The sequence below is a fragment of the Lolium perenne genome, chromosome 5 (genome assembly GCF_019359855.2).
Source record: "Lolium perenne isolate Kyuss_39 chromosome 5, Kyuss_2.0, whole genome shotgun sequence".
NCBI lineage: Eukaryota > Viridiplantae > Streptophyta > Magnoliopsida > Poales > Poaceae > Lolium > Lolium perenne.
The window spans coordinates 145,239,966-145,264,749 of NC_067248.2; the positions used below are offsets into that span (position 1 = coordinate 145,239,966).

Below are 24,784 nucleotides of genomic sequence, written 5' to 3' on the forward strand. Positions count from 1 at the left end.
ATTGCACCAACAAAACAATAAGCAACTAGCATCAATCAAAAACTAACCACTCTACTAAGGCTAACATATTAAGGATATATAGATACTACAAAGCATCTAGAAGAAACCCCATTTTATTTACCTAATAAAGGTATGAGAGTACCATGCTTAGCAATTGCCTCTCTCGGTTATCACCATGGCATAAACCAAATATCCCCTGGTAGATAACATCATAAAGACGACAAGTGCATTAGTTTGGCATCACAAACATTCACATTTTATTTCAAACATTTTTGGAAAGACACAAATCATTTTTCCTATTTTATTTTGCTTACAAAACACTACCCAATACTAGGAAGTAAACAATATGCCACACCATTTTGAAATCTTAAGAAAAACAATAGATCTTGGTTTTCATCTCAGAAGGTTTTGTTTGGCAAGAAATAAAACATAGGTTGACCAGTTTTAATACAAACAGGTGGTTAAAGATTTTAAATAAACAAAAAGTTTTGGTTCAACATTTCATGTGATACACACATATTACTAACAATGTCGAATTATCATGAACAGAGGCTATCAGTAATTAATCTAAAGGGGAAGTATTAAAACAAAACTAACATAGTTGGATTCACCCAAAAATATTAATTTTACTAATTTAGGAATTAGTTAGAGTCTGCATTACACATGGAACAAGTTTAATATGCCAAAAATCATACAAAAATCCTAAAAATATGGGACCAGTGGCATTGGAAAGGTATTTAAATTTGTGAACTAACTCAATTTGTTTCACTTGATTTGGGTTGGTAGATCTCGAGTTATTCACAGATGAGTGCCACTGGTTTTTGGGTCAAATTATCAGAGATTTTAAAAGTTCAAACGAAGTGGGAAGGGCGGGAAGCTCTGGGCCGTGCGGTGGTGCAATATTTGGGCCGGCCCAGGCAGTTATCCAGGTGGAGGGAGGGGAAATAAAAGAAAAAGAAAAAGAAGGGGGCCCAGGTGGGCCGGGCCTGCATGGCCTACGTGGCCAAGCGGCCATGCACGCACACGATCGGGGGGATCGAGTCGTCTCCCTCCTGGAGACCATGCTGGCGCTCGGCGGACGGAGAAGAAAAAGGCAGGGGCGGGGCTAGGCTCACCGGCGGCGGTCGGGCGACGGCGAGGTCGTGGCGGGGCGGCGGAGGGTCGCGGAGGACCAGGGCGCGCCCAGCGTCTTCTCCCGCTCCGACAGGACTCCTCCTGTATGCTTCTTCTCCGTCGGGCTCCCGGACAGACGCCGTCGGCGGCAGCTACAGGGGGCCCTGGGCACCATGGAGAGGTGAAAAATAATGAGTGGGAGAAGGGGAACTCGAAGGAGGGCAAAGAAAGGTCGGGGAGTGCCCGTGCCGAGCGCAGCCTTGCGCGCCACCTCGCGGTGACCACGAGCGGAGCTTGCTCTACACAGCGAGGAAATGTAGGAGACAGCACCGCAGCGCTATTGGGAGCCGGGGGAGAGGAGTGGTGAGGTGTGGAGTGAGGGAGTGAGCTGGGGGCGCCTTTTATAGGCGGGGTGAGGGTGACCAGCGGGGTTTGGGCGGTGGCTGCGGCCAATGGCGGAGCATGGTGGTGGCGCTGGCCAATGGAGGGCGGGTTGCTGACGTTGGGGCGGTGGAAGGGGGTGACGTAAGGGTAGGGACGTCAGCAAGAGGGAGGGGGCACGCGGGAAGTGGGAGGAGATCGAGCGGGGTATGGCCCCTGGCACGAGCGTGCAGTTTTCCTGCCCGTTTTAGGTTTGGAAGTTGGGCTGTGGGGCTGCTGGTTTGGGCTTGGAGGAAGCGGGAGAGGTTGCAGGGTGGGGTTCTGCATGCTTGGGTCGGGCCAGGGGGTGGTGCTCTGGATTGTGCCAAAGGGATGTGGCCCGGCCACCACATTCATGTGAGAGGTCCTCTTGGAGGGAAAGGGGAGAGGTAGAATGATAAATGGTGCATGGTGGTGGTGTTGACCAAGTCCCCCATGTGAAAGGCAAGGGTTGCAACAAGATTTGAAAAGTTGGGATTAAATAAAGGGGGGAGAGAGAGAGAGAGAGAGAGAGAGAAAATTGGTGTTGAAGAGAGGTTTTAGCCCAAAATTTGGTGTGGAAAAGATTTTTGGATGAACTCCTTGATAAGGACGAAGGAAAAAGATGTTGTTTATTTGAAAAGATTATGTTGGTCCAACAAGGTTTGGTAGATATGGTGTTGTTGGAGGAGGGTTCAAGGAGGTGCATGATGATGGTCTAGGTGTTATACAGGAATTGTCAAGTTCTAACACCATTTTGGAAGGTATTTAATTCAAAGGTGGGATATATTCTCTTGAGACTAGATGAGAGGGAGAGGGTGATGTAAACAAAATTTAAAGATAGAAAGAGAGGAGCAGAGGTGAAGCAAAGGAAGGTTGTTGAAGTCTATCTAGCAACTTTTGCTAGGTGAGGTCTGGGGCAAGAGGATATAGAGAAGGTTATCAGGACAAAATGGTTAGGCCAAGTGGAATTATTTTGGAGAGATGGAGATTATTTGTTATGCAAAAGATCATTATCTAAGATTATGATTAGATGGATTTGAGAGTTTGATAGACATATATGGGAGGTGTATTAATGGCAAAGACAATGCCATGGATATTTGATCACATATTCAAATAGCCTTTATTTTGGTGTCAATGGCCTTGTTTTTGATATAGATTAAACAAATATGCTTGCTTGATATATTTGAAAAAGAGGAGAGGTCTTAGAAGAGTAGAATGATCCATAGACGAATAGAAAATATGGATCATTCCATTTTATTTTAGGAAACCAAACTACACATAAAAGCTTTCACAAGATTTTGTTTTATTTTAAAACAAAATAATTTTGGGAAACTATTTTGTGATACTATGATCATAGCCAATAAAAAAAAGGAATGTTTTTGGCAAGATCCCTTGAATTAAGATTTTGAGTAATAGGACAAGGCAAAAGAGGTTTGGTGACTTTTGTCCAAAGCTTCAATGTTTTTGCATAGAGGAGGGTAAGGTAATACAAGAGTGACCATAGCTACACTATCTTTCTGGAGACTAGAAATTGTGTGTTGAGTGATACGTCTCCAACGTATCGATAATTTCTTGTGTTCCATGCCACATTATTGATGTTATCTACATGTTTTATGCACACTTTATGTCATATTCGTGCATTTTCTGGAACTAACCTATTAACAAGATGCCGAAGTGCCAGTTCCTGTTTTCTGCTGTTTTTGGTTTCAGAAATCCTAGTAACGAAATATTCTCGGAATCGGACGAAATCAACGCCCAGGTTCCTATTTTACCCGGAAGCATCCAGAACACACGAGAACCGCCAGAGAAGGGTGGCAGGGCCACCACACCACACCCCGGCGCGGCCTAGGGGGGGGGCGCGCCCCCCTAGGGTGTGGGCCCCCCTTCGACCCTCTGGCACCGCCTCTTCGCCTATAAGAAGCCCCTGGATCAGAAAACCCTACACCGATTGACGAAACCCACGAAAACCTTCCAGAGCCGCCGCCATCGCGAAGCCAAGATCTGGGGGACAGGATCTCTGTCCCGGCACCCTGCCGGAGCGGGGAAGTGCCCCCGGAAGGCTTCTCCATCGACACCGCTGCCATCTCCATCGCCATCTTCATCACCGCTGCTGCTCCCATGAGGAGGGAGTAGTTCTCCATCGAGGCTCGGGGCTGTACCGGTAGCTATGTGGTTCATCTCTCTCCTATGTGCTTCAATACAATAATCTCATGAGCTGCCTTACATGATTGAGATTCATATGATGATGCTTGTAATCTAGATGTCATTATGCTAGTCAAGTGAGTTTTACTTATGTGATCTCCGGAGACTCCTCGTCCCACGTGTGTAAAGGTGACAGTGTGTGCACCGTGTGGGTCTCTTAGGCTAGATTTCACAGAATACTTATTCACTGTTGAATGGCATAGTGAGGTGCTTATTTATATCTCTTTATGATTGCAATGTGTTTGTATCACTATTATCTATGTGCTACTCTAGTGATGTGTTATTAAAGTAGTTCTATTCCTCCTGCACGTGTGTAAAGGTGACAGTGTGTGCACCGTGTTAGTACTTGGTTTGTGCTATGATCATGATCTCTTGTAGATTATGGAGTTAACTATTGCTATGATAATATTGATGTGATCTATTCCTCCTACATATGCATGAAGGTGACAGTGTGCATGCTATGCTAGTACTTGGTTTAGTAGCGTTGATCTATCTTACACTAAAGGTTACTTAAACATGAGCATTATTGTGGAGCTTGTTAACTCCGGCATTGAGGGTTCGTGTAATCCTACGCAATGTGTTCATCATCCAACAAAAGTGTAGAGTATGCATTTATCTGTTCTGTTATGTGATCAATGTTGAGAGTGTCCACTAGTGAAAGTGTAATCCCTAGGCCTTGTTCCTAAATACTGCTGAGTTACTACTGCTTGTTTACTGTTTTACTGTGTTACTACTGCTGCAATACCACCACCATCAACTATACACCCGCAAGCTATTTTCTGGCACCGTTGCTACTGCTACTATTTATTCATACCACCTGTATTTCACTATCTCTTCGCCGAACTAGTGCACCTATTTGGTGTGTTGGGGACACAAGAGACTTCTTGCTTTGTGGTTGCAGGGTTGCATGAGAGGGATATCTTTGACCTCTTCCTCCCTGAGTTCGATAAACCTTGGGTATCCACTTAAGGGAAACTTGCTGCTGTTCTACAAACCTCTGCTCTTGGAGGCCCAACACTGTCTACAGGAAAGGAGGGGGAACGTAGACATCAAGCACATTTTCTGGCGCCGTTGCCGGGGAGGAAAGGTAAAAGGCTCTCATACTACGGTCTCAGGTAAAGTATTTTTCTGGCACCGTCGTGTGTGTGCTCGAAGCTATTTCCTTTAGATCCTGCAATTGCATCTTTTTGTTTCTTGTTTACACTAGTTTGGCATAATGGACAACAATGGGCTTCTTATTCTATTTCCTGATTTAAAACATGGATTGTTTGATGCGAAAATTAAAAAACCTATGAAATCTTCTTTGCATGCTGGTAGTAATATTAGTATGAACGCTTTGAACACCATTGTTGACAATAATATAGAAAGTTCTAAGCTTGGGGAAGCTGGTTTTCATGATATTTTTAGTCCCCCAAGAATTGAGGAGGAAACTTACTTTGATGACTCTTTACCTCCTATTTATGATGATTATAATGATAGTGGTCTTTTGGTGCCACCTACTATGGAGAGTAAATTTTGTTGTGATTATACTATGCCTCCAACACTTGATGAGAATAATAATGATAGCTACTTTGTTGAATTTGCTCCCACTATTACTAATAAAATTGATTATGCCTATGTGGAGAGTAATAATTTTATGCATGAGACTCATGATAAGAATGCTTTATGTGATGGTTATATTGTTGAGTTTGTTCATGATGCTACTGAAAGTTATTATGAGAGAGGAAAATATGGTTGTAGAAATTTTCATGTTACTAAAATGCCTCTCTATGTGCTGAAATTTTTCAAGCTACACTTGTTTTATCTTCCTATGCTTGTTACTTTGCTCTTCATGAACTTGTTTATTTACAAGATTCCTTTGCATAGGAAGCATGTTAGACTTAAATGTGTTTTGAATTTGCCTCTGGATGCTCTCTTTTGCTTCGAATACTATTTCTTGCGAGTGCATCATTAAAATTGCTGAGCCCATCTTAATGGCTATAAAGAAAGAACTTCTTGGGAGATAACCCATGTGTTATTTTACTACAGTACTTGGTTTTTATTTTGTGTCTTGGAAGTTGTTTACTACTGTAGCAACCTCTCCTTATCTTAGTTTTGTGTTTTGTTGTGCCAAGTTAAGCCGTTGATAGAAAAGTAAGTACTAGATTTGGATTACTGCACAGTTCCAGATTTCTTTGCTGTCACGAATCTGGGTCCACCTCCCTGTAGGTAGCTCAGAAAATTAAGCCAATTTACGTGCATGATCCTCAGATATGTACGCAACTTTCATTCAATTTGAGCATTTTCATTTGAGCAAGTCTGGTGCCATTTTAAAATTCGTCAATACGAACTGTTCTGTTTTGACAGATTCTGCCTTTTATTTCGCATTGCCTCTTTTGCTATGTTGGATGAATTTCTTTGATCCACTAATGTCCAGTAGCATTATGCAATGTCCAGAAGTGTTAAGAATGATTGTGTCACCTCTGAATATGTTAATTTTTATTGTGCACTAACCCTCTAATGAGTTGTTTCGAGTTTGGTGTGGAGGAAGTTTTCAAGGGTCAAGAGAGGAGGATGATATACTATGATCAAGAAGAGTGAAAGTTCTAAGCTTGGGGATGCCCCGGTGGTTCACCCCTGCATATATCAAGAAGACTCAAGCGTCTAAGCTTGGGGATGCCCAAGGCATCCCCTTCTTCATCGACAACATTATCAGGTTCCTCCCCTGAAACTATATTTTTATTCCATCACATCTTATGTGCTTTGCTTGGAGCGTCTGTGTGCTTTTGTTTTTGTTTTTGTTTGAATAAATTGGATTACATCATGCTTGTGTGGGAGAGAGACACGCTCCGCTGGTTCGTATGAACACATGTGTTCTTAGCTCATAGTATTCATGGCGAAGTTTCTTCTTCGTTAAATTGTTATATGGTTGGAATTGGAAAATGATACATGTAGTAATTTGCTATAATGTCTTGGGTAATGTGATACTTGGCAATTGTTGTGCTCATGTTTAATCTCTTGCATCATATGCTTTGCACCCATTAATGAAGAAATACATAGAGCATGCTAAAATTTGGTTTGCATATTTGGTCTCTCTAAGGTCTAGATAATTTCTAGTATTGAGTTTGAACAACAAGGAAGACGGTGTAGAGTCTTATAATGTTTTCAATATGTCTTTTATGTGAGTTTTGCTGCACCGGTTCATCCTTGTGTTTGTTTCAAATAAGCCTTGCTAGCCTAAACCTTGTATCGAGAGGGAATACTTCTCATGCATCCAAAACACTTGAGCCAACCACTATGCCATTTGTGTCCACCATACCTACCTACTACATGGTATTTTCCGCCATTCCAAAGTAAATTGCTTGAGTGCTACCTTTAAAATTCCATCATTCACCTTTGCAATATATAGCTCATGGGACAAATAGCTTAAAAACTATTGTGGTATTGAATATGTAATTATGCACTTTATCTCTTATTAAGTTGCTTGTTGTGCGATAACCATGTTTACTGGGGAACGCCATCAACTCATTGTTGAATTTCATGTGAGTTGCTAAGCATGTTCGTCTTGTCTGAAGTAAGGGCGATCTACACTGAGTTGAATGGTTTGAGCATGCATATTGTGAGAGAAGAACATTGGGCCGCTAACTAAAGCCATGATTCATGGTGGAAGTTTCAGTTTTGGACAAATATCCTCAAATCTCTAATGAGAAAAGAATTAATTGTTGTTGAATGCTTAAGCATTAAAAGAGGAGTCCATTATCTGTTGTCTATGTTGTCCCGGTATGGATGTCTAAGTTGAGAATAATCAAAAGCGAGAAATCCAAATGCGAGCTTTCTCCTTAGACCTTTGTACAAAGGCATAGAGGTACCCCTTTGTGAAACTTGGTTAAAGCATATGTATTGCGGTGATAATCCAGGTAGTCCAAGCTAATTAGGACAAGGTGCGGGCACTATTGGTACACTATGCATGAGGCTTGCAACTTATAAGATATAATTTACATGATGCATATGCTTTATTACTACCGTTGACAAAATTGTTTCATGTTTTCAAAACCAAAGCTCTAGCACAAATATAGCAATCGATGCTTTTCCTCTATGAGGACCATTCTTTTACTTTCAATGTTGAGTCAATTCACCTATCTCTCTCCACCTCAAGAAGCAAACACTTGTGTGAACTGTGCATTGATTCTTACATACTTGCTTATTGCATTTGTTATATTGCTTTGCATTGACAACTATCCATGAGATATACATGTCATAAGTTGAAAGCAACCGCTGAAACTTAATCTTCTTTTGTGTTGCTTCAATACCTTTACTTTGAATTATTGCTTTATGAGTTAACTCTTATGCAAGACTTATTGATGCTTGTCTTGAAGTGCTATTCATGAAAAGTCTTTGCTATATGATTCACTTGTTTACTCATGTCATACACATTGTTTTGATCGCTGCATTCACTACATATGCTTTACAAATAGTATGATCAAGTTTATGATGGCATGTCACTTCAGAAATTATCTTTGTTATCGTTTTACCTGCTCGGGACGAGCAGAACTAAGCTTGGGGATGCTGATACGTCTCCAACGTATCGATAATTTCTTGTGTTCCATGCCACATTATTGATGTTATCTACATGTTTTATGCACACTTTATGTCATATTCGTGCATTTTCTGGAACTAACCTATTAACAAGATGCCGAAGTGCCAGTTCCTGTTTTCTGCTGTTTTTGGTTTCAGAAATCCTAGTAACGAAATATTCTCGGAATCGGACGAAATCAACGCCCAGGTTCCTATTTTACCCGGAAGCATCCAGAACACACGAGAACCGCCAGAGAAGGGTGGCAGGGCCACCACACCACACCCCGGCGCGGCCTAGGGGGGGGGGCGCGCCCCCCTAGGGTGTGGGCCCCCCTTCGACCCTCTGGCGCCGCCTCTTCGCCTATAAGAAGCCCCTGGATCAGAAAACCCTACACCGATTGACGAAACCCACGAAAACCTTCCAGAGCCGCCGCCATCGCGAAGCCAAGATCTGGGGGACAGGATCTCTGTTCCGGCACCCTGCCGGAGCGGGGAAGTGCCCCCGGAAGGCTTCTCCATCGACACCGCTGCCATCTCCACCGCCATCTTCATCACCGCTGCTGCTCCCATGAGGAGGGAGTAGTTCTCCATCGAGGCTCGGGGCTGTACCGGTAGCTATGTGGTTCATCTCTCTCCTATGTGCTTCAATACAATAATCTCATGAGCTGCCTTACATGATTGAGATTCATATGATGATGCTTGTAATCTAGATGTCATTATGCTAGTCAAGTGAGTTTTACTTATGTGATCTCCGGAGACTCCTCGTCCCACGTGTGTAAAGGTGACAGTGTGTGCACCGTGTGGGTCTCTTAGGCTAGATTTCACAGAATACTTATTCACTGTTGAATGGCATAGTGAGGTGCTTATTTATATCTCTTTATGATTGCAATGTGTTTGTATCACTATTATCTATGTGCTACTCTAGTGATGTGTTATTAAAGTAGTTCTATTCCTCCTGCACGTGTGTAAAGGTGACAGTGTGTGCACCGTGTTAGTACTTGGTTTGTGCTATGATCATGATCTCTTGTAGATTATGGAGTTAACTATTGCTATGATAATATTGATGTGATCTATTCCTCCTACATATGCATGAAGGTGACAGTGTGCATGCTATGCTAGTACTTGGTTTAGTAGCGTTGATCTATCTTACACTAAAGGTTACTTAAACATGAGCATTATTGTGGAGCTTGTTAACTCCGGCATTGAGGGTTCGTGTAATCCTACGCAATGTGTTCATCATCCAACAAAAGTGTAGAGTATGCATTTATCTGTTCTGTTATGTGATCAATGTTGAGAGTGTCCACTAGTGAAAGTGTAATCCCTAGGCCTTGTTCCTAAATACTGCTGAGTTACTACTGCTTGTTTCTTGTTTCTTTGTGTTACTACTGCTGCAATACCACCACCATCAACTATACACCCGCAAGCTATTTTCTGGCACCGTTGCTACTGCTACTATTTATTCATACCACCTGTATTTCACTATCTCTTCGCCGAACTAGTGCACCTATTAGGTGTGTTGGGGACACAAGAGACTTCTTGCTTTGTGGTTGCAGGGTTGCATGAGAGGGATATCTTTGACCTCTTCCTCCCTGAGTTCGATAAACCTTGGGTATCCACTTAAGGGAAACTTGCTGCTGTTCTACAAACCTCTGCTCTTGGAGGCCCAACACTGTCTACAGGAAAGGAGGGGGAACGTAGACATCATTGAGGTACTTAAGGGAAAACACCAATCAAATGAGACATAGGGTTCTATGTAGTGGCATGGAGAAAGAAAAGAGTTTTCCAGGGCCACATAAGTGTTTTATTAGGTGAGTTGTTTGGCTGACCACTAGAGGTGTTGTTCTTCGAGGTAACTCAAGACAAAACTCAACAAGCAAAACAAGACAATACATCTACCAACAGATCAAAGCAATTCTTCTTAACAGACAGATCAAGGCAATTCATCTTAATTAGTCTATAGAAAAAGTTTTTGTTCCCCCTGATTTTTGCATTAAGGATAAATAAACAAGGTTGCAAAAGTTGGGGTGTGACAGGCGGCCTCCTTCTCCGGCGAGCTTCGGCTACGGTGAGCGGCGGTGATCTTGCGATTGGAGCTATACGGTGGCTAATCGAGCGAGTGCGGTGGTCGAGGCGAGTCTGTGTGAGGAGAGGAAGCAGATGGTGTGCTCAATTTGAGAAGAGGAAGGCCCCTTTTATAGTTGCTATAGGTGGCCGTGGCGCTCGGCTAGGGTCGTCGACGGCGTCGTCGTTCCAGGGCGGCGAAGAGGCAAGGGATGGGCGCGTACGATCGATGACGTCCAGGCGAAGCTGACGCGCGTGATTGCGGTGAAGACGAGGGTCGGACGCGACGGTGAGGTTGACGGGAGCGTGCAGCACCGTGGCGGACGGTCGTCGTCATGGTCGTCGCCTGCGGCGTTCCCGCGGGCCAATGGCCATGTCTGGGCGGTGCAGGGTGAGGTGGTGCGTCAACTGGCACAGAGAGTGAGGGCGGAGGTGACGCGAGGGCGCGGGGCAGCTGGCGCTCTAGGCGTGCCAGGGTGCTCGCCATGCGCGCACTGGCGCGTGCGTGTGCACGCCTGGGCGCGTCTGGCCACGTTGAATTCTGCCTGTTGCGGTGTGATTCTTCATCGAGGCAGGGTCTGGTCGTGCTCAGGAGAGTGAGAGGGAGTGGTGTGACATGGTGGAGCAGGCTGGAGTGGAGAGGTGAGGGCGATGGCACGAGCTGGCCATGCCATGCCACGGCATGGTCATGCTCTGGTCAATTTGGTCAAGTGGAGGGGCTGACAAGAGGTGGTACTGGTGCTGCAAGGTAGAGAGGGTCTCCAGAACATCAGAGGAGGGCCAGGGTTGGACCAAGTCTCCTCCAAAAATCAGTATGGGCACAACTATATACCCTGCTCAGCAAGTGTTTGATGAAAAGCCCGAAAGAAATTAATTTTTGAATTTTGCAAAGATTTTTGGTGGGTTGTAATCATATATTAAGAGAAGTAGAATGGAGGTGGTGGTGGTCAAAATGGTGTTGATTTGCAAAATCACATATTGCATATGATCTTACATTTGTTTCAAAGTCTCCACTTGGCTTGCTTCTCATTTGAAATTGAGACAGAGTTTGGGGTGATGGTTTTGGGCAAAGTTGTTCTCCTTGATGTTTTCTTGGATGAGGTGCAAAGAGTTGGCAAAGTGTAGAAGTGAAAACTCAAAAACCAGGGGCTCAAAGTGGGTATCCTGCTGAAAATGGCACAAGTGACCATAATTGCATGTGAGCTCATATTTCATTCAAATTTGATTTGATTTGAGTTTATTTGATTCCAAAAAGTGTTAATAAGTGTTTAGTATTCATTTAAAACCAATGGTGCAAACCAAAATGGTCTAGGTTAAGGATTTGCAAAAATGGCATAGGCCATATGTGTGTGTTGAGTTGATTTTTATATTTACTTTTATCTTTTCTTTTTCTTTGTATTTGGATGATCAAGAGATCATGGTTAGGGTTTTAGAGTAAGTGTAAACACACAAGCAAGCATCATGGCAAATGCACACTCAAAATATTAATAAGGCGAGCTATATGCATAGTCCTATATGGTGAGAAAAAGTTTTTGTTGGTTCTAATTTTTCGGTTTTTGGAACTCTCTCTTTCTTCTTTTATTGAAAACTTGGGATGTTACAAACCCTTCCCCCTTACAAAAGATCTCGTCCCGAGATCTAACGAAAACTAGGTACTAAAGAGATCTGGGTATTCCTTCTTCATATCTTCTTCGCGTTCCCAAGTGGCTTCTTCTTCGGTGTGATTACTCCATTGAATTTTTAGGAACTTGATACTCCTGGTGCGGGTGGTCCTGAAAGCTTCTTCAAGGATGCAAATAGGCACTTCACGGTATGCTAGATCCTTGTTGATATCAATGTCTCTGTGGTCGATGTTCTTGAACACTTCGGTCTTCTCCGACACTTCTAAGCACTTCCGAAGTAGCGAGATGTGAAACACATTATGCACAGCGGACATTTCTTCCGGCAGTTCAAGCTGATAAGAAACTTCTCCTCGGCGACTCAGAACTTTGAAGGGTCCGACATATCTGGGGGCGAGCTTTCCTCTGAGTTGGAATCTCTGCATTCCTTTGAGGGGTGAGACTTTGAGATACACAAAATCTTCGATCTCGAATGTCATCTCTCGGCGTCTCTTGTCGGCGTAGCTCTTCTGTCTTGACTGGGCGGTCTTGAGGTATTCGCGGATCTTGTGCACCTTCTCTTCGGCTTCTCGGAGAATATCGGGGCCGAAGACTTGACTATCTCCGACTTCCGACCAGTTCAGAGGGGTACGGCACTTCCTTCCGTATAGGGCTTCAAAGGGGGCCATCTGTAAGCTGGCTTGATAACTGTTGTTGTAGGAGAATTCTGCGTAAGGTAGGTAGTCTTCCCATTTGGATCCATACTCTAGCACACAGGCTCCCAACATATCTTCCAGTATCTGGTTGACTCTCTCGGTCTGTCCGTCAGTCTGCGGGTGATAAGCTGTGTTGAAATTCAGATGGGTTCCTAGTCCTTCATGCACTTTTTGCCAGAATCTTGAGGTGAATTGAGATCCTCTATCTGACACAATTGACTTCTGGGTTCCGTGCAGGCTGACTATTCTGTAGATGTATAACTCAGCTAGCTTTGGGCCTTGGTATGTGGTCTTGATGGGGATGAAATGTGCAACTTTGGTGAACCTATCAATAACTACCCAAATGGAGTCATTTCCTCTGCTAGATTTGGGCAATCCTGTGATAAAGTCCATACCGACAGAATCCCATTTACACTCAGGAATCTGTAATGGCTGCAATAGTCCTGCGGGTCGTTGATGTTCTGCTTTAACTCGTTGACATATATCACACTTGGCGATGTAGCTTCCTATCTCTCGCTTCATTCCGTGCCACCAGAATTGTTCCTTCAGGTCTTGGTACATCTTGGTTCCTCCGGGGTGAATGGAATATAGTGTATCGTGAGCTTCCTTCAGAATGACTTGCTTCAACTCTGAATCTGACGGTACACACAGGCGTCCGTTGTACCAAAGAACTCCTTCTTCATCTATGGTGAATCCCGGTGCTTTTCCTGCAGCTATCTGACTCTTGATTCCGTCAATGCTGGCATTTCCCTTCTGGGCTTCTTTTATCTGGCTCATCAAGGTGGGTTGGAGCTCAATGCTGGCTAAGAATCCTTCGCTCACTAGCTCTGGTCTGAACTGTTCAAACTCTTGATACAGGCTGGGTTGCTCTATTGCGATCATGGAGTTCAACTGACACGGCAGTCTGCTCAAAGCATCCGCTACCACATTGGCCTTGCCGGGGTGGTAGTGAATTTCCATGTCGTAATCCTTGATTAATTCTATCCATCTGCGCTGTCTCATATTCAGCTCCTTCTGGGTGAAAATGTACTTCAAGCTCTTGTGATCTGAATATATCTCGCATCGATTACCCATGAGGTAATGACGCCAAACCTTCAGGGCTAAGAGTACGGCTGCTAACTCCAAGTCATGAGTTGGATAGTTCTGTTCATGTTGCTTCAGTTGCCTTGATAAGTATGATATCACCTTGCCTTCTTGCATCAATACACATCCAAGACCAATCTTGGACGCATCACAATAAACGTTGAATGGCTTGGTGACATCGGGCATGATCAGAATTGGGGCTGTGGTTAATCTGAGCTTGAGTTGCTGAAAGCTTTCTTCACATTTGTCATTCCAGTCAAACTTCTTGTCCTTCTTCAGTAGTTGTGTCATTGGTCTTGCGATGCTGGAAAATCCTTCAACGAATCTGCGGTAATATCCCGCTAATCCCAGAAATGCCCTGACCTCAGTCTGGGTGGTTGGGGCTTTCCATTCCTCAACGGTTTTGATCTTAGCAGGATCTACGGCAATTCCTCCTGCAGACAAGATGTGTCCCAGGAATCCTACTTCCTTCAACCAAAACTCGCATTTGCTAAACTTGGCGTACAACTGGTGCTGCATAAGGGTTTCTAGGACCACCTCCAAATGTTGCTCATGTTCTTCTTCTAATTTGGAGTAGATAAGAATGTCGTCGATGAAGACAACGACAAACTTATCCAAAAAGCCATAAAGATCTTATTCATGAGATTCATGAAGTAAGCAGGGGCATTGGTCAGTCCAAAGGACATGACATTGTACTCATACAATCCATATCGGGTGGTAAAGGCAGTCTTAGGGATATCTGTTGCACGGATCTTCAGTTGATGGTAACCTGTCCTTAGATCAATCTTAGAGAACACTTGGGCACCGGTCAGTTGGTCAAACAGGTCTTCTATCTTTGGAAAGGGATATTTGTTCTTGATGGTGACACCGTTAAGCTTACGATAATCCGTAACCAAACGAGTGGCACCGTCTTTCTTATCCACAAACAAAACTGGTGATCTCCAAGGTGACGCACTTGGTCGAATCAGACCTTTGTATAGCATATCATCCAGTTGCTTCTTCAGTTCCACTAGCTCTGTGGGGTTCATGCTATATGCTCTCTGGGCTATAGGTCCTGTTCCAGGGATTAACTCGATGCTGAACTCGATATCCCGATCTGGGGGCATACCGGGTAGATCATCTGGAAACACATCGGGGTATCGACAAACGACCCTGATCTGATCCAAGGTTGGCTTGGCTAAACTCTGGTTGCAAGTGAATTTTCTGGGTAGTCTCTCAGACACATGTTCTATTATTATTCCGGTGCTACTAGTCATGGTGATGGCCTTCTTGGCACAGTCTATCAATCCATGATGTTTTGACATCCAATCCATCCCCAGTACTACTTCCAATCCTTTTGTTCCCAGAACAATCAAGTTTGCATAAAAGTCTATTTCATGAATTCTGGTGGGTACATGTTTGCAAAATTTTCTAGCCTTAGTGGTTGACCCAGGTATTTGAACTATCATGACATGTTTCAAGCTGATTGATTGAATCTTACTAGTGCAAACAAAATCTTCTGTAACAAATGAATGTGATGCTCCTGAATCAAACAACACTCTTGCTGGTATTGAGTTAACAGAGAACATACCCAGCACCACGTCCGGTGCTTCCTGGGCTTCCTCGGAGTTCATGTGGAAGAGGCGACCTCCACGGTTGTTCGGGTTGTTGGGGGCGAACTTCTTGCCGGTGGAGACATGGCGTTGCTGCTGAGCAGGTGCAGTGGTGTTGCCGGCGATCTTGGCTAGCCTTTTGGGGCACTCATTGGAGTAGTGTCCCACAACTCCACATTCATAGCAGGTGATTGTGGCCTTGTCCTTGGTTGCAACTAGGATGGCATTGCTCCCAGTCCTTGGAGCGGTGTTGGTGTTGGTGTTGTTGTTGTTGTTGTTGTTGTTGTTGGGGGCTCTCGGCGGAGCGCGGTTGAAGTTGTTGTTGTTGTTGTAGTTGTTGTTGTTGTTGTTGTGGTGGCCTCCTGGCCTGGGGTTTCCTCCACTCCGGTTCTGATAACCCGGACGTGACATCTGTGCATTGGGCTTGTTGTTCCTGGAGGCGAAGCCTCCGCTTGAGTTGGGGCGATACCTTGGGGCATTGCTGGGCCCACTCTGATTCATCATGCGGCGCTTGCGGTTCTCGCTGGCTTGATGCAGTTTGCCCTCCATTTGGATGGCGGAGTCAACAAGGGCTTCGAGGTCGGCGAAGGGGATGTTGATCAACACAGTCTGCATCTCATCATGCAGTCCGTTCATAAACCTTTCCTTCCTCTTCTCAGTAGTATCAGTCTCATCCGGGGCGTACCTTGACAGAGTCAGAAATCTGTGGCGGTATTCCACCACGGACATCCGGCCTTGCTTTAGTTCACGGAATTCATCCCTCATCTTCTTTATCAGACCCGGGGGCACATGGTACTTGCTGAACTTGAGCTTGAAATCTGCCCAAGTCATGAATTGTCCCGCGTTCATGGCACGGGTGCTTGTCCACCAAGCTCTTGCTGGTCCTGCTAAGTAGTGCGTGGCAAACAGCACTTTCTCATTGTCCTCAACTCCAGCCACTTCTAGATTGTTCTCCATAGTTTGGAGCCAATCATCTGCATCAAGGGGTTCTTCAGTCTTGCTGAAAACTGGCGGGTTTGTGTTCTGGAAGTTCTTGAGCTTAGATCCTGGGTGATCATGATGGCCTTGATTGTTGTTGGCAAGCTGTTGAAGTGCTGCAATGTTGGCTTGTCTTTCAGCTCTTTCTGCTTCTCTATCTTCCAGCATAACTTGCAACATCTGCATCATTGTTTCTTGATTCGCGTTGCGAGTTGGAGGGGCCATCTGAATTTTGAGATAGATCATGAGATAAGAGGGAAATTCTCTATGGTTTGTTTTGTTTTTAAGTTAAAAAGTTTAAAACTTGAAGTCTTTTCATGATGACACAAACATACATTCATTCATAACAAACAACACACATTACAAGCTAACACACTAAGGGTTTTAAGAACCCTTCTTCTCCAATCTACGATAGATGGGGAGGGATACAACTCACACCTACGATAGTGCACAAGTGAACTACTCCTCATCTACATCTATGACGGTGTGGTCATCCTCTCCGGCGTCCAGGAACTCTTAGTCTTCCTCCTCGTTGTTCTCATCCTCCTAGAAGTCGTCGTCGTCACTCAGGAAGGCTCCTCCTCCCTGAATTTCTTCTCCATCTTCCTCCATCTTCTTCATCTGCTCCTCCTGGGCCTTGACAGTGGCCTCTAGTGCTGCTATCTTCTCGCGAAGGCGAGTGATGGTAGCATCCTTCTTGGTGCTCTGCTGGTGGAGAGTCCTGCGGTCCTTGGCGAGCATTTTGATGGCTTCGCCCTGCTGGATGATGTGGGCGTGAGTCTGGTTGGCGTACTCACGGGTGTGGTCGAGATCCTGCTGAGTGTGGTACAGTATGAAGTCAAGATGCTCAACATGGTGCTTCAGCTCCGGGTGGGGTTGCATGTCCATGGGCTCTCCAGCAGAGTTACGCCTAGCGAGGTGAGAAAAGCGAGGGTCCTTGAGTGCCTCCCCGCTCATCCCGCTCAAGCGTGCGAGTCCCTCCTGAAGGGCGCGGGCAAGTCCGTCCAGCCAGTTGCTTTCCCTGAAGGAGAAGAGGATCCTCTCAGAAGTGGGAGGCTCCATCTTGCCCCTCAAGTCAGCGGTGATGATCCACTGCAGCTCTCCTCCTGGCTGGTCAGTGACCTGAACTCCGTGGAACTCCGGGTGGGGGCGATCAAGGTGATCGGACAGGGCGTTGAGGTCGTGCTCGAAGATCAAGCTTCCCCCATTCCCAAGCTGATAAAACTTCGTGTTCACGGGCTCCATCTGAAAGTGAAGTGAAGAATTAAGTTAGAGAAGTGAACAAGTGTGGCAAAATTTTAGGTACATTTCTAAGGAAGAGCATGACTTCTTATTTTCCCAAAGAACTCAACGAGAAGACAAAGACTTAGTTTTTCAGAATACTTCATTCGTTTTTGAAACTAACTTTTTCAGAACGTCCATTTCTAACTAGGGTCTCCTAAGGTCAAACAATGGCTCTGATACCAACTTGTCAACACCCGGATTTTTAAGTCCAGATGCCTATTATGCCATTCATCGCAATCCCAGGAATATTGTTTTTGCGAGACATAATAGTTAAGTAGCATATAGTCATCATTCATTACAATACCAACATAGTCATTACACAAATAGGATCACATGATCCAGTCTCATTACAACACTTGATCTATTGATCATTACACAAATAAGTAGCGGAAGCGAAATAGTAGTGGACTATCTATTCCACAGGCAACGCTTGACGTTAGAAGCTCCTAGTTGTGGTAGACGTCCTGCTGATCGTCCTCCTCGTACTGCTGCTCGGCTTCATAGTCTGGCCATTTGAATAGCCAGGGACAAAGCCGTGAGTACTTTCAAGTACTCGCAAACTAATACTAATGTAAGTACTAACATTGCTATTGAGAGTGTTCTAAGCTCTAAGGTTATTTGCATAAAGCCAATTTTAGTTTAGAAACATTTTTGTAAACAACTCCTCATGTGCTAACTAACTCAAGTGGGAACATTAGTGTCATTCCCACAACTCGGTGGTGATTCAAATTCAAAGTCGCCGTTCAAGTTCAAAATCACCAGTCAAAAAGATATAAATTCTGATGACGGAAACAGTATGGCCTTTCCAACTGTCCATGACCGCGGACGCGGCTATTCGAATAGGTTTACACTCTGCAGAGGTTGCACACTTGTGCCACAACATTTGATTACATCCGTCAGGGATAAACCCCGAATAATCGTAACTCAGTACGCGGATCATCAACCGTACCCTTTCACTTACACAACCTAGTATAGGCACCTCTCCCCATGAGCTTGGCCTCCCGGTGATAGCCAACTGTTATCCCGGGAACTGCACAGGGCTTGGCCGTACAATTTACCTCAATTCACGTCATTTCACTTTCAACGGAGGCAGCCTCGGCATAACCTCTATGACGCTTGTTTAGAGGGAACCCATACTAAGACACATAAATTTCCAGCTAAGCCTTACCCATAATCAGGTATTGTGGGGGTACTCAAAAATTGGAATGGTATCGCATCCAACTCAATCATCAATTTTTTAGCCATTCCACCAAGTCAAATTCATGTCATATTCACCTTCAAAAATCATTCAATGTAAATGACTCATCATTCCAAGGTTTTCACTATCATCATTTCACAACACATGTTCCCATCTAGAGTAGTCATTTTTAATTTAGCACTAGCATCTAAGTATGAGGGGTGCTAAGTAATTTTCTTTGCTTCTAGGCTAACTTTGATACTCTTGTACTAATCCAATACTAACCAAGTGAATCATGAATCAAAAAGTACTTTGATAAAACAAGAGTAAGCAAAGCTTGTAAAGTAAAACTGGGAAATAGGATCATAAACATAAAGTAAATGGGGTAATGCCTTGCTCATGGTGAGCTTTGCACTTTGCACGAGTATTATCTTTCCTTTGTTTGGGAATTGGTCAAAGTGGTCTTCTTCTCCTTGGAAGTAGACCTACTCCTCCTCTTGGTACTCCTCGGTACTAGCGTCTAAAATACGAATACGGGGTATACAATCATCATACCAAACTTATGTACTAAACTAAGCACACACATGATTCACACAACTTAAACTAGCATCACATTACTATTAAGTTGGTGGTTTTTTTTTCTTATTTAAGAAAAATAATTTCCTCTCATACTAATTTAGGTGTTACTTTTATTTACTTAGAGAAATAATTTCCTCTCATTATCTTATTAGGATATAATTTCTCTCATGAATAATATATGACCTAGGTTGACCAAAGTCAATCTCTTCATACTTATCATTTAAGAAAATGATTTAAATGAGGTGAAGCACCTCATACAATTTAATCCTAACATGGTAAAGATTTAATATCATCAACATTTCCTATGAGACCTAAATGACCAGAGTCTCTACCTCATTTTGAAATGTTTGTGACAAGATTTAAATGAGAGAAAAACTCCTATATGATTTATTAATAGTTTTGGACAATATCTTTGACTAGAAATAGCCATATAGTCCTTTAATTAAACTAGGCCATGATCATTCAAAGTAAGCATGGCATATTTTTTAAAAAACAATTAGTGCAAGTGAAATGTGATTTATAGGAGTTGGAATCAACTCAAAAGCATTTTTGGTTGATTTTTAATAATTATTCTAAGTCAGAAAAGTCCATGTCTTGTTTATTTTGCTACTTTAGTTCTATAACAGATCTAGGGTTCAATCCAGTGGCATTGTGTAGAGAAAACTCTAAGGTTTCCAAGTATATAAAAATTTGTAACATTTGGCCAAGTAGATTTGTCCTTATTAAATTTTAAAGTTGACATCAGATTGCAATATTCATCTATTCTGGATTTTTGAATTTGAATAATTGGGCTTGCGGGAAACTAAAGGGATGTGCAGCGAGAGAGAGTAATGGGCCGGCCCAGTATCGCTACGGGACAACTGATAGCGTGGGGGCCACCTGTCTATGGGTTAAAACGAGCGAAGCGGTACGGGAAAGGAGGGCCGTGCGATTAGAACGAGATCGCACGGTCGAGAATGGTCGTCTTCTCCGGTGAGAGGAGGACTTACGGGAGGAGGAGGTAGGGGGTCGGACAGCTCTTCGGAGCTCCGGCGGTCGTCGAAGGGGTGCGTCGCGACGTTGTCATCGATGAGGAAGCGCCTGGTAGTAGTTGCGTCGTCTGGGGTGGCCTCCTTCTCCGGTGAGCTTCGGCTACGGTGAGCGGTGGTGATTTTGCGATTGGAGCTATACGGTGGATAATCGAGCTGAGTGCGGTGGTCGAGGCGAGTCTGTGTGAGGATAGGAAGCAGATGGTGTGCTCAATTTGAGAAGAGGAAGGCCCCTTTTATAGCTGCGGGAGGTGGCCGTGGCGCTCGGCTAGGGTCGTCGACGACGTCGTCGTTTTAGGGCGGCGAAGAGGCAAGGGATGGGCGCTGATACGTCTCCGACGTATCGATAATTTCTTATGTTCCATGCCACATTATTGATGATATCTACATGTTTTATGCATACTTTATGTCATTATTATGCATTTTCTGGAACTAACCTATTGACGAGATGCCGAAGGGCCAGTTGCTGTTTTCTGCTATTTTTTGTTTCAGAAATCCTAGTAACGAAATATTCTCGGAATCGGACGAAATCAACGCCCAGCATCCTATTTTTCCACGAAGCTTCCAGAACACCCGGGAAGGACCAGAGGGGGGCCATAGGCCCACCAGGAGGGTAGCCGGCGCGGACTAGGGCTGGCCCGCGCCCCCTATCCCCTCGCCGCCTCTTCGACCCTCCGGCTCCGCCTCTTCGCCTATATAAAGGTCCTCGACCTAAAACCTCGAGACGGAAAAGCCACGGTACAAGAAACCTTCCAGAGCTGCCGCCATCGCGAAGCCAAAATCTGGGGGACATGACTCTCTGTTCCGGCACGCCGCCGGGACGGGGAAGTGCCCCCGGAAGGCTCCTCCATCGACACCACCGCCATCTTCATCAACGCTGCTGTCTCCCATGAGGAGGGAGTAGTTCTCCATCGAGGCTAAGGGCTGTACCGGTAGCTATGTGGTTCATCTCTCTCCTATGTACTTCAATACAATAATCTTATGAGCTGCCTTACATGATTGAGATTCATATGATGATGCTTGTAATCTAGATGTCGTTATGCTAGTCAAGTGAATTTTACTTATGTGATCTCCGGAGACTCCTTGTCCCACGTGTGTAAATGTGACAGTGTGTACACCGTGTGGGTCTCTTAGGCTATATTTCACAGAATACTTATTCACCGTTATGAATGGCATAGTGAAGTGCTTATTTATATCTCTTTATGATTGCAATGTGTTTTGTATCACAATTTATCTGCATGCTACTCTAGTGATGTTATTAAAGTAGTTTATTCCTCCTGCACGGTGTAATGGTGACAGTGTGTGCATCCGTGTTAGTACTTGGCGTAGGCTATGATTGTGATCTCTTGTAGATTATGAAGTTAACTATTGCTATGATAGTATTGATGTGATCTATGCCTCCTTTCGTAGCGTGAAGCTGACAGTGTGCATGCTACGTTAGTACTTGGTTTAGTTGTGTTGATCTATCTTAGACTCTAAGGTTATTTAAATATGAACATTGAATATTGTGGAGCTTGTTAACTCCGGCATTGAGGGTTCGTGTAATCCTACACAGTTAGTGGTGTTCATCATCCGACAAGAGGGTGTAGAGTCTAGCATTTATCTATTTATTCTGTTATGTGATCAAAGTTGAGAGTGTCCACTAGTGAAAGTATGATCCCTAGGCCTTGTTCCTAAATACTGCTATCGCTGCTTGTTTACTGTTTTACTGCGTTTCTACTGCCTGCAATATTACCACCATCAACTACACGCCAGCAAGCACTTTTCTGGCGCCATACTTATTTATACCACCTGTATTTCACTATCTCTTCGCCGAACTAGTGCACCTATTAGGTGTGTTGGGGACACAAGAGACTTCTTGCTTTGTGGTTGCAGGGTTGCATGAGAGGGCTATCTTTGACCTCTTCCTCCCTGAGATCGATAAACCTTGAGTGATCCACTTAAGGGAAACTTGCTGCTGTTCTACAAACCTCTGCTCTTGGAGGCCCAATACTGTGTCTACAAGAATAGAAGCTCCCGTAGACATCAGGCGCGTACGATCGCTGACGTCCAGGCGAAGCTGACGCGCGTGATTGCGGTGAAGACGAGGGTCGGACGCGACGGTGAGGTTGACGGGAGCGTGCAGCACCGTGGCAGACGGTCGTCGTCGTGGTCGTCGCCTGCGGCGTTCCCGCGGGGCAATGGCCATGTCTGGGCGGTGCAGGGTGAGGTGGTGCGTCGACTGACGCAGAGAGTGAGGGCGGAGGTGACGCGAGGGCGCGGGGCAGCTGGCGCTCTGGGCGTGCCAGGGTGCTCGCCATGCGCGCACTGGCGCATGCGTGTGCACGCCTGGGCGCGTCTGGCCACGTTGAATTCTGCCCATTGCGGTTTGATTCTTCATCGAGGCAGGGTCTGGTCGTGCTCAGGAGAGTGAGAGGGAGTGGTGTGACATGGTGGAGCATGCTGGAGTGCAGAGGTGAGGGAGATGGCACGAGCTGGCCATGCCATGCCACGGCATGGTCATGCTCTGGTCAATTTGGTCAAGTGGAGGGGCTGACAAGAGGTGGTACTGGTGCTGCAAGGTAGAGAGGGTCTCCAGAACATCAGAGGAGGGCCAGGGTTGGACCAAGTCTCCTCCAAAAATCAGTATGGGCACAACTATATACCCTGCTCAGCAAGTGTTTGATGAAATGCCCGAAAGAAATTAATTTTTGAATTTTGCAAAGATTTATGGTGGGTTGTCATCATATATTAAGAGAAGTAGAATGGAGGTGGTGGTGGTCAAAATGGTGTTGATTTGCAAAATCACATATTGCATATGATCTTACATTTGTTTCAAAGTCTCAACTTGGCTTGCTTCTCATTTGAAATTGAGACAGAGTTTGAGGTGATGGTTTTGGGCAAAGTTTTTCTCCTTGATGTTGTCTTGGATGAGGAGCAAAGAGTTGGCAAAGTGTAGAAGTGAAAACTCAAAAACCAGGGGCTCAAAGTGGGTATCCTGCTGAAAATGGCACAAGTGACCATAATTGCATGTGAGCTCATATTTGATTCAAATTTGATTTGATTTGAGTTTCTTTGATTCCCAAAAGTGTTAATAAGTGTTTAGTATTCATTTACAACCAATGGTGCAAACCAAAATGGTCTAGTTTAAGGATTTGCAAAAATGGCATAGGCCATATGTGTGTGTTGAGTTGATTTTTATATTTTCTTTTCTCTTTTCTTTTTCTTTGTATTTGGATGATCAAGAGATCATGGTTAGGGTTTTAGAGTAACTGTAAACACACAAGCAAGCATCATGGCAAATGCACGCTCAAAATATTGATAAGGTGAGCTATATGCATAGTCCTATATGATGAGAAAAAGTTTTTGTTGGTTCTAATTTTTGGGTTTTTGTTACTCTCTCTTTCTTCTTTTATTGAAAACTAGGGATGTTACAGTACGTAGGGGACGAGTGTGTTTCTTTGGATGCATCTCTCGTATTTGCTTGTTTTGGGGGGTCACACAAATACAGGGTAGCATCATGCCCAACCCCTCCTCTATAGGAAACTTTGTACTAATACAGTATAATGATCACCCGAGTTATTACACCAACAGGTATATCACTTACGTGTGGTTCCCATGCGTGAGGTCCCACACTTCAGTGAGCACAAGTCATGTGCGGTCGGTAGGCAAACTCCCATCTTCTTTGTCAAGAGAAGACGCATCAAAACTCCCTCTCTCTCTCCAGTTGACCACCTCCGATGGCTGCCGGTTTTAGCATTGCGTTTCTATCTCAGCTCGGAGGCCATGGTGTGCACGCACTATAGCCATGGAGATTTGGTCGCGCTAAGTGGTTCGTCCCCGGCTGCGACGAGGATCAATCTGGGCGGTGGCTGTTAAGGACCCGATCGCATTTCTTGCTTTCAGCGTGGGGTCTTCCATGTAAAAGTTAGGGATTTAGATGAAATTTCTTGTTTATTCTGTGTCTTGTTGTAAACTGTGCTCTGGTGCGTATTGGAACTCTGAGTTCTTCAGGATCCTTCGGTTGTCCCTCTCTCTCTCAAAAAAAGAAAAAAACATCTCTCTCATTATCGGCCTCGCTCGCTCGCACCTCCTGCGCACTGACAAACCCTGAAAAAGGTCAGACACCATAAATAAGAGGGCCCCCTCACTTCTCACCTGATCTCTATCCTCCTTGTGATCCCTCTTCCTCCGAGTTTCACTGGATGGGCAAACACATGTGCTGCCTACAAATATTCGACCCCTTTGCATGGATAATCATGTCGACCATTTTTACCTGGTTTTGAAAATAAATAAATGAAAATGAAGAAAACCTCAAAAATGAAACCCTTCCGCATTGAGTGCTTATAGGTGTACTAGTTGACAGGGAAAATAAGAAACCTGTGATAGGGTAGTAAAAATAAAATGTCTTCACAAAACGGTCTATCGTGTATGAAGA

General features: G+C 44.5%; 1 long non-coding RNA gene across 1 annotated transcript in view; it reads left to right on the forward strand.

Moving 5' to 3' along the window:
• Positions 1–8,630: 8,630 nt before the first annotated feature.
• The window catches only part of LOC139831301 (uncharacterized), a 127,887-nt gene continuing 111,733 nt past the window's right edge, over positions 8,631–24,784 (forward strand). Inside the window, exon 1 of the long non-coding RNA XR_011745999.1 lies at positions 8,631–9,163. This is a non-coding gene — a long non-coding RNA (uncharacterized lncRNA). The remainder of the gene's footprint in view (positions 9,164–24,784) is intronic.